Source organism: Musca domestica, unplaced genomic scaffold (genome assembly GCF_030504385.1).
Source record: "Musca domestica strain aabys unplaced genomic scaffold, Musca_domestica.polishedcontigs.V.1.1 15, whole genome shotgun sequence".
Classification (NCBI taxonomy): domain Eukaryota; kingdom Metazoa; phylum Arthropoda; class Insecta; order Diptera; family Muscidae; genus Musca; species Musca domestica.
The window spans coordinates 13,497,250-13,510,465 of NW_026712207.1; the positions used below are offsets into that span (position 1 = coordinate 13,497,250).

At 35.1% G+C, this 13,216-nt stretch overlaps 1 protein-coding gene across 2 annotated transcripts in view; it reads left to right on the top strand.

Annotated features, from left to right (window-relative positions):
• The window catches only part of LOC101897930 (golgin subfamily B member 1), an 89,401-nt gene that overhangs the window by 11,420 nt on the left and 64,765 nt on the right, over positions 1-13,216 (top strand). For both annotated transcript variants that reach the window (XM_005188403.4, XM_020038508.2), the window contains exon 2: positions 12,189-12,262. The gene's annotated coding sequence lies outside the window, so the exon portion shown is untranslated. The remainder of the gene's footprint in view (positions 1-12,188; positions 12,263-13,216) is intronic.

Below are 13,216 nucleotides of genomic sequence, written 5' to 3' on the forward strand. Positions count from 1 at the left end.
TTAGAGGCATGGAAGAGGTATTATTGTGTGGTCATAATGTTATGTGGGGGATAGTAATTAAACATTTTTATGGAGCATAAAGTGATTGATAATCTGTGTGAATTAAAAAAAAAACAACATAAATGTTACATCGAGTGCAGTAAAAAAAAACATTAAGTTCGGCAGGGCCGAACTTTTATACCCTCTACCATCGGCTAAAGAAAACATTTTTATATAAAAGTACCTAAATTCAAACGAGTTCAACTTTAAACTACAAATACCAGCAAGGTCGTTTAGATAATGCTTTTAAACTTTTCCATAAACCATTAAGTGGGTGAGGCCTTTATATGAGGGCCTTACCAAAACGGGGACCTCTATAGACAATATACTTCAAGGATTGTCATCTACCAAATCTTCTTGAATACCAAATTTGAAACAATTTCGTCGGTAAATGTGATTAGGATTATCAAAATACCGAATTTCGGTCGGTATCGTTATATGTGCGCTATATGACCTACACATACAATGTTTCGCCACAGGAGATAGAACCCATTATGAATTACAAATACAAATTTTTAGACAAATCCGTGGATAAATATGGCAAAAATCATCAAAATACCGAATATTGGGAGGTACTGTTATATGACGGCTATACCAAAACGTGGACCGATATATTTAAATTTCAATACCAACTATCCTAGACACAATACAAGTTGTTGTGGCAAATAATGTGGGCTGTATCTTGATTTTAACAGACCGGCAGACGGACATCGTTAAATAGACTTAGAATTTTATGCTGATCATGAATATATATAATATACTTTATGGGGTCTACGACGTTACAAACGGAATGACAATGTTAATATAGCCTCCTTTTCAAGGTGGAAGGTATAAAAATGTAAGATCAAATCGAAGGACCGAAAGTAGAACAACCTCTATATAAGGGTACCTCCCAATATTCGGTATTTGGACGATTTTAGCTACACTTTTAACCGAAATGGTTTCCAATTTGGCGTTTAGAGTTCTTAATGGGAATTACCTCCTATAACCGTAATTTCTCAGATTCGGTATTTTGAATATTTTAGCTACATTTTCAACTGAATTATCTCAAGATTTTTATTCGGAGTTTGTAATGGACACCGCTCTAGCCGACAGATAATTAGTTAAGATATAACTGTGACCTGACATTCTGAATTTTTAAAAAATTAGGGGTATTTTCCAACGGACTTTTTTCACATGTTTAAGCTTTTTCCAAATGATGAAGGGTATTTAAGGTTTGGTCCGGCCAAATTTGGCTGTTTTTTAGTTTTTTTTCATAAAAAATGTGTTTGACAGCAAAAGCAGACATTAGGTGGTCTCTCTACGTCACCTTTTAAATATACCTTGGTGTAGGACAACACAGATCTAATGTGGTCAAAATTAAACTTAAATAACGGTTTTAGAATCCATGTCTCTTTGGTCGAAATCTGTTTTAGGACATTTGGAACAGATCTACCCATGTCTGGAGCATTCAATTTGGTCCAAACTTGGTACATTGTAATATTTTTACAAAATCAAATATATTTTACAAAATATTCATATCAGATTTAGGTTAGTTGCGAAAATAGACAATATTGACCTACTCCTTCGGTACCCACTCCCTACCAAGGGTCACAATTTTGAGTAATTATGGCGCAAGTCCGAATATAATTAGGTAAACCGATATAGGCTGAGGGTATAAATCTGCAATCGGCAAAATGGACTGAATCGTTTTTGTTTTGTGCACAGCACAGTACAGCTCCCCTGTACTCGAATCTTTGGCCCATATGACCTTTTTCCGTAAAAAATATATACTAGCGGAATTGCTACATCGGCAAAGAAGAAATATTTAATGATTATATTAGAGAAATACAAAAAAAATCAACCTTTGCTTTTGAAATTTAAGCAGACGATCGCGAAGTCCTCTATCGAATGGCTCGTTTGAAGCGAATTTTCGTCAACAAAATAAACTTCAAAATATGACCGAAACTAAAAAAAATCAGTTCTTGACAGCGTTCATAACTTTTAAGAATAATATGAGGTGGTTGAAATCATTTCCTAAAATGAGCGATGCATTTTCTCTTAGATATCAATACATTTTCAAAATAAAGGTCCTGCTTTACGACATGTTTCTTTATATTGTCATTAAGTTGGGTTTTTTTGGGAATCAAATTTCCTATCGGAAATTAAATTCCCATTGTTTTGCTGTTATGGAATTAATAAATCACATCTCAGATTTACAAAATTAAAAACAGCAGCAGCAGCACAGGTGCTCACAAAATTAGGCAACTCCCAATTAGCTGTCATTCATTCGGGTCATAACAAAAAGCAAACAGACAATTTAATTTATGATTTATCGTTTAGTTCCTGTTCACATACGAGTACATAGATGATATGAGCAATGGAGGAGAAGAAAAATGACTTCAGCAATGACATTGATATAAAAACTTAATTATAAAACAAAATTAAAAAAAAATTGTTGTGAGTTTTATTTTGGCTTCCAAAAAGAGGAAACACAATTATACAATATTTAAAAAAAATAGTTAAAGATATTCGACAAATTGATAAATTTGTTATTCATTTGTATAACAGAGTTTGGCAGTAATTATATTTCCATGCCTTGTTATACCACTGCAAATAAAAAAAAATTATTAAAAATTAAATAATATCTCCAAAGAAACCCATACTCTGTAGTTATTGTTTAATTCCATTGGCCATAACCATATGAAGTGTTTTACATGAAATAAAATTTGAAAAACAAAAATTATAGCAAAAGAAGATTTGATATCTGTTTCAATGCCACAGTGCCCACCGTGTCTTAATTACAATTCGACCGGCAAATCTTCTAACAGACTTGTAGTAATTACGTCAGCCAGACGCCAAATTTTGTTTGTTTTCATGCCATTTAATTTCCTCTCGTGTAATTAAGATTTTTCCATTGTAATTTTTGGAAACATCAGAAGTTGACGGAATCTTGCAGTATCATCTTTTTGTTGTGGTTCTGTGCACTTTCCTTCGGTGTGGAATTATTTTGATTTAGAAAAAAGCCACAATTATGAAAATTATTTTAAAGTTACGCAGATGTAGAAAAGTAATGAATTACCGTTGGTCTAAAATAGTAAAAATTTAAGTAATTTTTGAAACTTTGTATTTTTTTTAAGCAATTACTTCAGTCCTTTTATTAAACCCACCACCTTGAAATTAACTTAACTTTGTCATTCCGTTTGTACCATCACAAAATATTCGTCGTAGATCCCATAAAGTATATATATTCATGATCGGCATAAAATTCTAAGTCGATTTAACGATGTTCCAACAACAACAATTTGTATTGTGTCTGGGATGATTGGTGTTGATATATCGGTCCACGTTTTGGTAAAGCCTCCATATACGGTACCTTGATGATTTTCGGTATTTGGATGATTTTTGCAACATTTTTTCACGGATTTTTCAAAAAATTGGTCATAATGGGTTCTAGCTCCGAAACATTGTACGTATAAGTCCACGATTTTGTATAGCTCCCATATAACGGTACCTCCCTATATTCGGTATTTGGTGAGTTTTGCACATTTTCCACGGATTTATCTAAAAATTGGTATTTGTAGGTCGTAATGGGTTCTAGCTTCGGTGGCGGATCATAGTATATATGGGACCATGTTTTGGCATAGCCCCCCCATAACGATTCTACCGATATAGGGTATTTAGATAATCCTAGTCACATTAACATATAAAATTGTCTCAAATTTGGTATTTCAGAAGATTTATTAGATGACAATCCATCCATAACGGTCCCCCATATAACGGTCCCCCCATATAACGGGCTCATCCACTTTATGGTTTCTTTGAAAAGTTTAACAGCATACTCCAAACGGTCTTACTGGTATTTGCAGTTTATAAGGAAACACGTTTGAATTTAGATACTTTTATAAAAAAAATTGTTTCAGTAACCTGTGGTGGGGTGTATTAAAAGTTCGGCCCGGCCTTAACTTAATGTTTTTTTTACTTCTTATACTTTTAGCCATGTGGCTACAGAGGGTATTTATCATTTGATACGACCAAAACGTACCTCATCGAAATAACGGTTTTAGACCGTAGGTCTCTTTGGACCAAATCCATTTCAGGACATTTAGAGTCGATCTAGGGATGTCCGTCCGCCCGTCCGTCCTTCCTTCTGTCTGTCTGGCTGGTACGCACTCTCGAAGGGAGTTTTCGATGAGGTTCAAACTTGGTACATCATCATATTTTTTTCAACCTTAGATCGAGATCGGAGATGGGCAACATAGGTCCACTCCTTCTTGTACCTCCTTCACAAAAAAAATGTTCACAGAAAATAAATTACAGTTTAGAGCGAGAAAGCTTTGCAAATCCTAATATTATTTTATAAGTGCCAGGTATAGTGCGAAAATGGACAATATTGGCCTAGCCCATCAAGTACCTCCCCCACAAGGGGTCAAAATTTGGAATAAACATAACACCCTTCGAATTACACACATCTCAATATTTCTACAAAAATAAGATTTGAAATGAAGATAGAATACATTTGTTCACTCCCTCTGGTACCTCCCCACAACGGGTCAAAATTTTGAATAATCATAAAACGAAAAATGAGCATCTGGTTCCTCACAAACTAACCATATCCCAATATTTCTATTTACACAAGATCTGGTATGAAGATGGAACTTTTCGGGCTACTCTTTCTTGTACCTCCCCACAGCCGGTCAAAATTTTGAGTAATCTTGAATATCATAAAACGCGAAAGAAACATCCGATTTCTCTAAAGCTCGGCATATCCCAAAATTTCTATCAACACAATATCTGGTGTGAAGATGATAAATATCGTTTCAATTTTTGTGGTACTTCCCCCACAACGAGTCAAATACTTAAATAATTATGAAGCTCATTAAACGCGAAATAAGCATTCACATCTCTTCAAAGTTCACACATTCCAAGATTTCTACTAATGCAAGATTTGATATGAAGATGATAGATATCGACCCCCCTTCTGGTACCTGTCCCACAAAGGGTCACAATTTTCAAAGCTTTTGTCTTTTATAACTTGCGAAGCCTGTCAGCGATTCTTTTCAATTCTTGGTATATCTAAATATTTCTCTCTCAACCAGAGATCTAATTTGAATATGGAACTTGTCTGCCCATTCTTTCTGGTACTTCCCCCACAAAAGTTCCACATTTTGATTATTAGCATATAATGTTTGATTTTCGTTCGCTATATATTATTGTTATTCCCAAGAATTGGGAATAGTTGCCATTATTTTGGCGCGAGCTTTATGAACTTTTGTAGACTCCCATATGTGTATATTATATATTTCAGCCGATTTGGCATTTAAAATTTTCGAAATTCGTCGAAAGAGTTCTGCTCAATTTCTAAAATGATTTCATATTCTGCCATTTCTGATTTTGTACAGTGTTATCCTCATAACAACATTATATAAATGTGTTTTTATGTATGTATCTATGTATATGTGCATGTAGTTCCCCTTTTACCTTATCACTTCACACAATTGCAATTTGGTCCCACCGTTTATAAAAAAGAAATAAAAACAAATCGGACGATTTAAAAGTCAAATTATGATTCACACTTCATGGTTGTGCCATGTGGAAGAAAAACAAGAAGCGAAGACCGATGAAAGAAGACTTTAATGCGGTTATATGCCGCCGGTATTATGTTTTTTATAGCTTGAGATTATTTCCAATAGGATGATTAATGAAACCACCAGCCATATATCCATCCAGCCACCTAACCATCCGTACATCCATCCAACTATCCACAAAGATATGTTTTACGTTTCATAAACGCATTTTGTGGTTTAATTTCTCTAGCAATTAAGGCAATGGTCTGTGTAATGCAAAGTGAAGAAGGATCTCTGCCAAGTGAGAGCAAAAGAGAGAGAGAGAAGCGAAGAAAAATACCCAAGCAGCTCACATTGCAGTCTCGTTTGGAAATTCGATATCCGTCCGTAGTGTTGTGGATGATGATAATGACGACAATAAGATAAAGCAGAAAAAAATCTAAATGGGGAAGCAAATGTGTAATGTGTGTAATCGTTTTTCACAATTTCATTCGCAACATTAACGATGCTTGCCCATTAACTTACATCTGCGCTGAGTGAAATGCATGCAAGCGGTACACGGAGAAAATGGAAATAGGAGACCTGTTAAAGGTGTTTGATGTATAGCAGAGCTATGAAAGAGGTTTCATAGAAGTAACTTTCTAAAAAGCCCATTAAAGTTGTCTATGAAAGTTAGGCCTGTAGAACGCCTACATTAGGGAGACCCGTGAAGGATTCTCTATGTATAAAAGTCCTACAAATGGTCTTGTAACATAAAAAGATCTCTAAAAAGTCTTCCATCCATGGAGGTATATAGATTACATTTGTTCTGAGTGAAATGCATGCAAGCGGTACACGGAGAAAATGGAAAGAGGTTTGTTTGATCTAAAGCAGACCTATGAAAAAGATCTCATAGAAGTAACTTCTTAAAAAATCTATTAAAGTTTTCGTAAGAGTAGCAGGTCTATGCAAGGCCTACATTTCGAGGAAGACCGCTAAAGAATTTTCTATGTATAAAAGACCTACAAATGGTTCTGTAACTCAAAAAGATTTTTCTAAAGGTCTTCTAGCCATAGAGGTATATAGAGGTTCTACGAGTGGTATTTTATCTATAAAATCACTATAGCCGACCTATGAAAGGACGTTGGCTTAGAAGAGATTTTTGAAAGGACTTTTATTATCGCTTTTGGAATTTTTTCATTTTCTTCGATGTATTTTTATACCCTACACCATACAATGTAGGGTATATTAAATTTGTCATACAGTTTGCAACACTTCGAAAATTTCGTCGGAGACGCCAAAAACTATATATATTCCCAATCAGAATAAAATTATAAGACTATTAAGCGATGCCCGTCTCTCTGTTGGTTGTAGTCACTATTTAATCTAGAGCTTCTAAATTTCCCAAAAAGGTTTATAATATATGCAGGCTGATTGGTGTTGAAAATGGTCTATATTCTCTAAATTTAGGTATAGCTCCACATAAAGCTACCTCCAGATTTTCATTATTTTGAAGTTTTCAGCCACAATTTCCAACCAAATCAGCTGAAGCTTTACATTAGGTGTTCGATTTAGGTCCACAAATTGGTATAGTTCCCACATAGTGCTGCCTCCTGATTTTCAGTATTTTAAAGGATTCTGCCACAATTTTCAACCAAATTAGATGAATTGGTTTTCTCAACAATTCTAGATTTGATACTGCCAAAACGCGCCTTATCGAAATAACGGTTTTAGACCCTAGGTCTCTTTGGACAAAATCCGTTTCAGGACATTTGGAGTCGATCTATCGAGTTCGTCCGTCTTTCTGGCTGCTGGTGCGCACGACTATTCTCAAAGGGAGTTTTCGATTCGATACAAACTTGGTTCATCGTAATAGTATTGTCAAACTTAGATCGAGTTCGGAGATGGGAAATATCGGTCCACTCCTTCTGGTACCTCCATCACAAAGGGTCAAAATTTTGAACATCCATGAAATTCATAAAACGCGAAATTAACATCTGATTCCATTCAGACTTGGTATATCTCAATATTTGCATCATCTCAAGATCTGTTATAAAGATGGTAGAGATCGGACCATTCCTAACGGTACCTCGCCTACATAGGGTCAAAATTTTGAATATTCATGAAGCTTATAAAACGTGAAATTAACACCCGATTCCATTCAGACTATGCAGAGCTAAATATTTCTATCAACACAAGATCTGTTATAAAGATGGTAGAGATCGGACCATTCCTACTGGTACCTCCCACACAAAGGGTCAAAGTTTTGAATAACGAAAACCATCATAAACACCGAAATAAGTATCCGGTTCTCTTCATATTTCACAAATCTCAACATTTTCCATAACACAAGATCTGTTATAAAGATGGTAGAGATCGGACCATTCCTTCTTGTACCTCCCCCCAAAAAGGTCAAAATTTTGAATAACCAAAATAATCTTAAAATTCGAAATAAGCATACGGTTCCCTTCAAACGTAGCACACCACATTATTTCTACCAGCACAAGATCTGCTGTGAAGATGGTAGAGATCGGACCATTCCTTCTGGTACCTCCCCCCAAAAACTGTCCAAAATTTGAATAACCAAAACGATCATAGAATTCAGAATAAGCATACGGTTCTCACAAGATTTGCTGTGAAGATGGGATATATCGGCGCAATCCTTCTGATACCTACCGCGCATGTGGTTCAAGATTTTGAAAAACAAAACGCTCAAAGATAGCGAAATAACCATTCAATTCGCTTCAAATTTCATAGATGAATGCGAACCTCTTCTAGTATCTCATCCATAAAGGGTTACAATTTTCAATAATTTTATCTGTCATAACTTGCGAAACAAGTCAGCGATTCTTTACAATGTTGGAAATTGGTGTTATCGACAGATCTGTTCTCTCCTTTGGTTCAGGTCCAGTAATTGATATAGCTCCTATATAACAGTACGTCCCGATTTCCGATATTTTGACGATTTAAGCCATATTTTCTGACGGATTTTTCTACAATTTTGTTTTTGCTGTTCGTAATGGGTTTTAGCTACGCGGGAAGAACATTGAATGTACAGATTCAAGTTTTTCCATAACGACCATATAACGGAACCTCCCTATATTCGATATTTTGATCATTTTAACCACATTTATACACGATTTTTTTAACTAATGGTGTAGGGTATTTTCAGTTCAGCCCGGACGAACTTAAATGCTTTTCTTGTTTAATATAAAAAACTCTCTACATTTTCTTTGACTGCCTTGGCACACCACCGCTGTCTGGTGGTTGGATGGATGGATGGATCATCAACTCTTCTCCTAAGATCATATTTCCATCAAAGTATTGAATTTCGATTACTTAACCGTTATATTTATCAATTATCAAGATTAGAGTGTTCATTTTATATTCCAATTGCAATGTATAACAATTAAAGAAGGAAACCCCATTCATTATCTCCCTACGTTTTTTCTATTTTTTCTCACAGCCCACCAAACGCCATGGAAATTATAAACAACGGGGCTGTGGAAAATAAATGTGGTCATAGATTGTGCCATAGGCCACCAAGATTCCCTCGAAAAAGCGTTCACACACGCACTCCGTTTTGTTATAGGGTTTCCTTCTCATTGCGATTGTTTGCAGCATATGTGTGCTACGTGTGTGCATGCGTGTATCTGTGTGTAATTACGCAAATTAAGGACAGATTTCTATCTGTTGCTAAATCTGCTCCAAAGAAATGTGCTAAAACAATTTTCATTGAAGTGCAGATGGGCTTTTAACACTTTTTTTCCTCTTCGCCCAGTTTTAGCACTTTAATTCTTATATGCCACCCTTGGGAACAATGTCGGCTTTGAAAGCAAAATGATTTTGCTTAAAATATTTTTTTTTTTTGGAGAAAAAGTGTTAAATCATCTAAGGGGAATGACTTGTGACATGGCCATGGTACCATGATTAAAAGGGTTAGTAACGAATTAGGCATAATGGATGGAAAGCAAAGGGGTAAAAGAACTTTTTGAGAGAAAATTGATTTTAACAACAAACGTTGTACATTTATAAGAAATTGTATATGAAAAAAGGAAAATTAAAAAAATTATAAAAAACAAGTAAGCAAAGGCTATAGTCGTGCGGGGCCGACCATGTGATACCCTACAACACTACAATATATTAGAAGCCCCCTTATGTCCGAATCCCTTTTTGGAATATTTCGCTTTTGAAATTATATCATGGAGCACTGCCCAGATATTACCCTTAGCGTTTTGACCAGGGACATTTGCCCAATATTTGCGCACTCCATCGTGCTGCTAGTTGTTGTGGTCTATTTTACAGCTACATATACCAATGGTTATCCAAAATGCTAGAATTCTTCCCTGTTCTTAGCTCTCCTCAATTGTGTGAGCAGGAATTTTTTTCTGTTTTTGGGTCAACTCCAAATATTTTGCGATCAACTCCAAAAGCTGTATCACTAAATTTAAACTTATTTATATGAAATATGAAACGAAATCGGCATAAAAAAGCCAGAAGTTCACCTTTTGTGTATTTCGGATATCGCCAGTAAGTAATGGTGGTATTTTTACACACAAAAGTAGTGGTCCATACCCGCTGTACTAAACTCTAACTTCATGCGAGATTTCCTTTGAATTGAATTTATTAACTTTAAAACGGCTGCAAAATCAGGAACATTTGTAGTTGTTGGTCCATTTCAGCTCCTAAATATATTGCGGACATCTTTAAAATAATAGGCCTATTTTTTTTTAATTTTATACTTTTATGTTAAGAGGGTATTCTGAATTGACAAAATTTGTCGAAATCGATCTAGCCATTCTTGAGATATAAGCATTCTAGCTAACATCCCCTTCCTTTCTATATATACATTGTATATATTTCGCTATATACACGGTCAGAGTTGACCTGTTCGTCTATTTGTGATTTCGCCGGGATAAAAAATATTTGCAGTTTAATAGAACATTTGACTTTTATTTATCACAAATGTTATGATGCCCGTGAAGATAAATTTTAAAATATAAATGCAATGTGTTGGTGCGCAAGGGGTTAGTTAATTGAAAAATAGTTTTTTTTTAATATTAACGATTTTTACCATTTTTTGGATAAATCAACGTATTTTTAAATTAATTTAAATTAAATTAATTTAACAGGAAAATGACACAATTTCCCGATGAGGACGAATAACCAGAGTGGTGTTGGCGGTAGGGAAACTGCATGGAAAATGCTGAATTGCACAAAAACTATGCTAGCTGCGTCATTGAGGCGGGTCTTAAATGAAAGGTCTCGAGGAGTACTTTCTGGCTATATATGCCCTATATTCCCAACTGATTTCAGATAATCGAATTTTTTCGATTTTCTAACCAAAGTGGCGGTTTCGGTAGGGAAACTGCATGGAAAATGCTGAATTGCACAAAAACTATGCTAGCTGCGTCATTGAGGCGGGTCTTAAATGAAAGGTCTCGAGGAGTACTTTCTGGCTATATATGCCCTATATTCCCAACTGATTTCAGATAATCGAATTTTTTCGATTTTCTAACCAAAGTGGCGGTTTCGGTAGGGAAACTGCATGGAAAATGCTGAATTGCACAATTGGCTATATATGCCTTATATTCCCAACTGACGCAGCTAGCATTGTTTTTGTGCAATTCAGCATTTTCCATGCAGTTTCCCTACCGAAACCGCCACTTTGGTTAGAAAATCGAAAACATTCGATTATCTGAAATCAGTTGGGAATATAGGGCATATATAGCCAGAAAGTACTCCTCGAGACCTTTCATTTAAGACCCAATGACGCAGCTAGCATAGTTTTTGTGCAATTTAGCATTTTCCATGCAGTTTCCCTACCGCCAACACCACTCTGGTTATTCGTCCTCGTCGGGAAATTGTGTCATTTTCCTGTTAAATTAATTTAATTTAAATTAATTTAAAAATACGTTGATTTATCCAAAAAAAATGGTAAAAATCATTAATATTAAAAAAAACTATTTTTCAATTAACTAACCCCTTGCGCACCAACACATTGCATTTATATTTTAAAATTTATCTTCACGGGCATAATGTTATGGTCCATTTCATCCACTAAATATTACCCGATGACCAGCAAAATTGGAAGGCTTCTGCCCAGCCCTAAGCTCTGTAGAGCAGCTGCAAAATCATGAAATTTTTCAGTTTTTGGTCCATTTCAACCCCTAGATATAATACGATCACCTACCCACCTCCATTCTAAATTTCCTGAAGATCGGGCCATAATTGTGACCTGTAGAGTGATTACAAATTAACATGGACAGACGGACGGACGGACATACATAGCTAGATCGACTCAGCTCGGCGAGATAGGAAGATCCATATATACTTTCCTATGTTGGAAATCAATATTTCGAGGTGTTACATAATTTTTGGCCCTATCAAACTTATAATACCCCCAAAACATAGTGTTGTAGGGTATAATAATATGAATGCTTGTGATAAAAAATCATATATTTCAATCATATATTATCGACATCAAGATGGCGCCCTTTAAGAAAAACTGCTCCCTGGCGTCTTTACTGCACCATCCATTTTTACATTAATTTTATCGAAACAAATTGTAAAACACTATTTTTCTATTTTAAAATCTAATTAATTATTTCTTATTATTTTCAGGGTAAATTCAATTGATCCTTGTTGAAAAAATCTGTTTTTTAGACAAGATTTATGTGGCTACAATCAGGGTCTCGGTAAGTAAAGTCGAAGTGTAATAAATTGTCAAAAATTATGGCAGAAAATCTATTTGAATCGATTACATAGATCTAGAGACCCAAAAAAAAAAAGTAAAATATTGTAGAGTTGGCACAATATATACCTCCATCATTTGGAACAATTTAGGCAAATAAAAAAATAAAATCCGTTAAAAAATTTGTTAAAATCTTAAAAATAGCGAATGTAGCCGTTACATTGGGGTCTATACGACGACGTGGACCTGCATAGGAAACTTTTGTGATAAGCCATTACAATATTGAAATGCGAAACTTGAAAAAAAAATCGGTGAAAATTGAAGCTAAAACCAAACCGAATATAGAGAGGTACCATTATATGGGGGCTATACGAAGAAGTATCCATTACGAACTTCAAATACCGAATTTGAAACAATTCTGGTGAATAATGTCGCTAAAATCATAAATATACCGAATATAGGGAGGTATCGTTATATGGGGGCTATACGAAGACATGGACCTGCACAGACAATATTCTGTCGTAGGCTGTAATATTCATTACTAACTTCAAATATCAAAGTTGAAACAATTCCGGTGAATAATGTCGTTAAAATCACCAAAATACCGAAAATAGGGAGGTACCATTATATTGGGGCTATACGAAAACGGGGACTTACATACAACGTGGACCATTTTCAATACCAAAAGTCCTGCAGACATAATATACATTAGAGTAACATTTTATCAACCTAGGTCATTTCGCTCGGAAGCTAGAGTGATTTCTACCGACGGAAAGACGGACGGAAATCGCTAAATCGACATTAAATTCTATGCTGATGGAGAATGTATACACTTTGTGGGGTCTAAATTTGTATTTCGAGGTGTTACAAATGGAATGACAAACTTAATATACCCTACATACTATAGGGTATAAAAATGTCGACACTACCGGTTAAATTATGAATTTGCTTCCTTGTG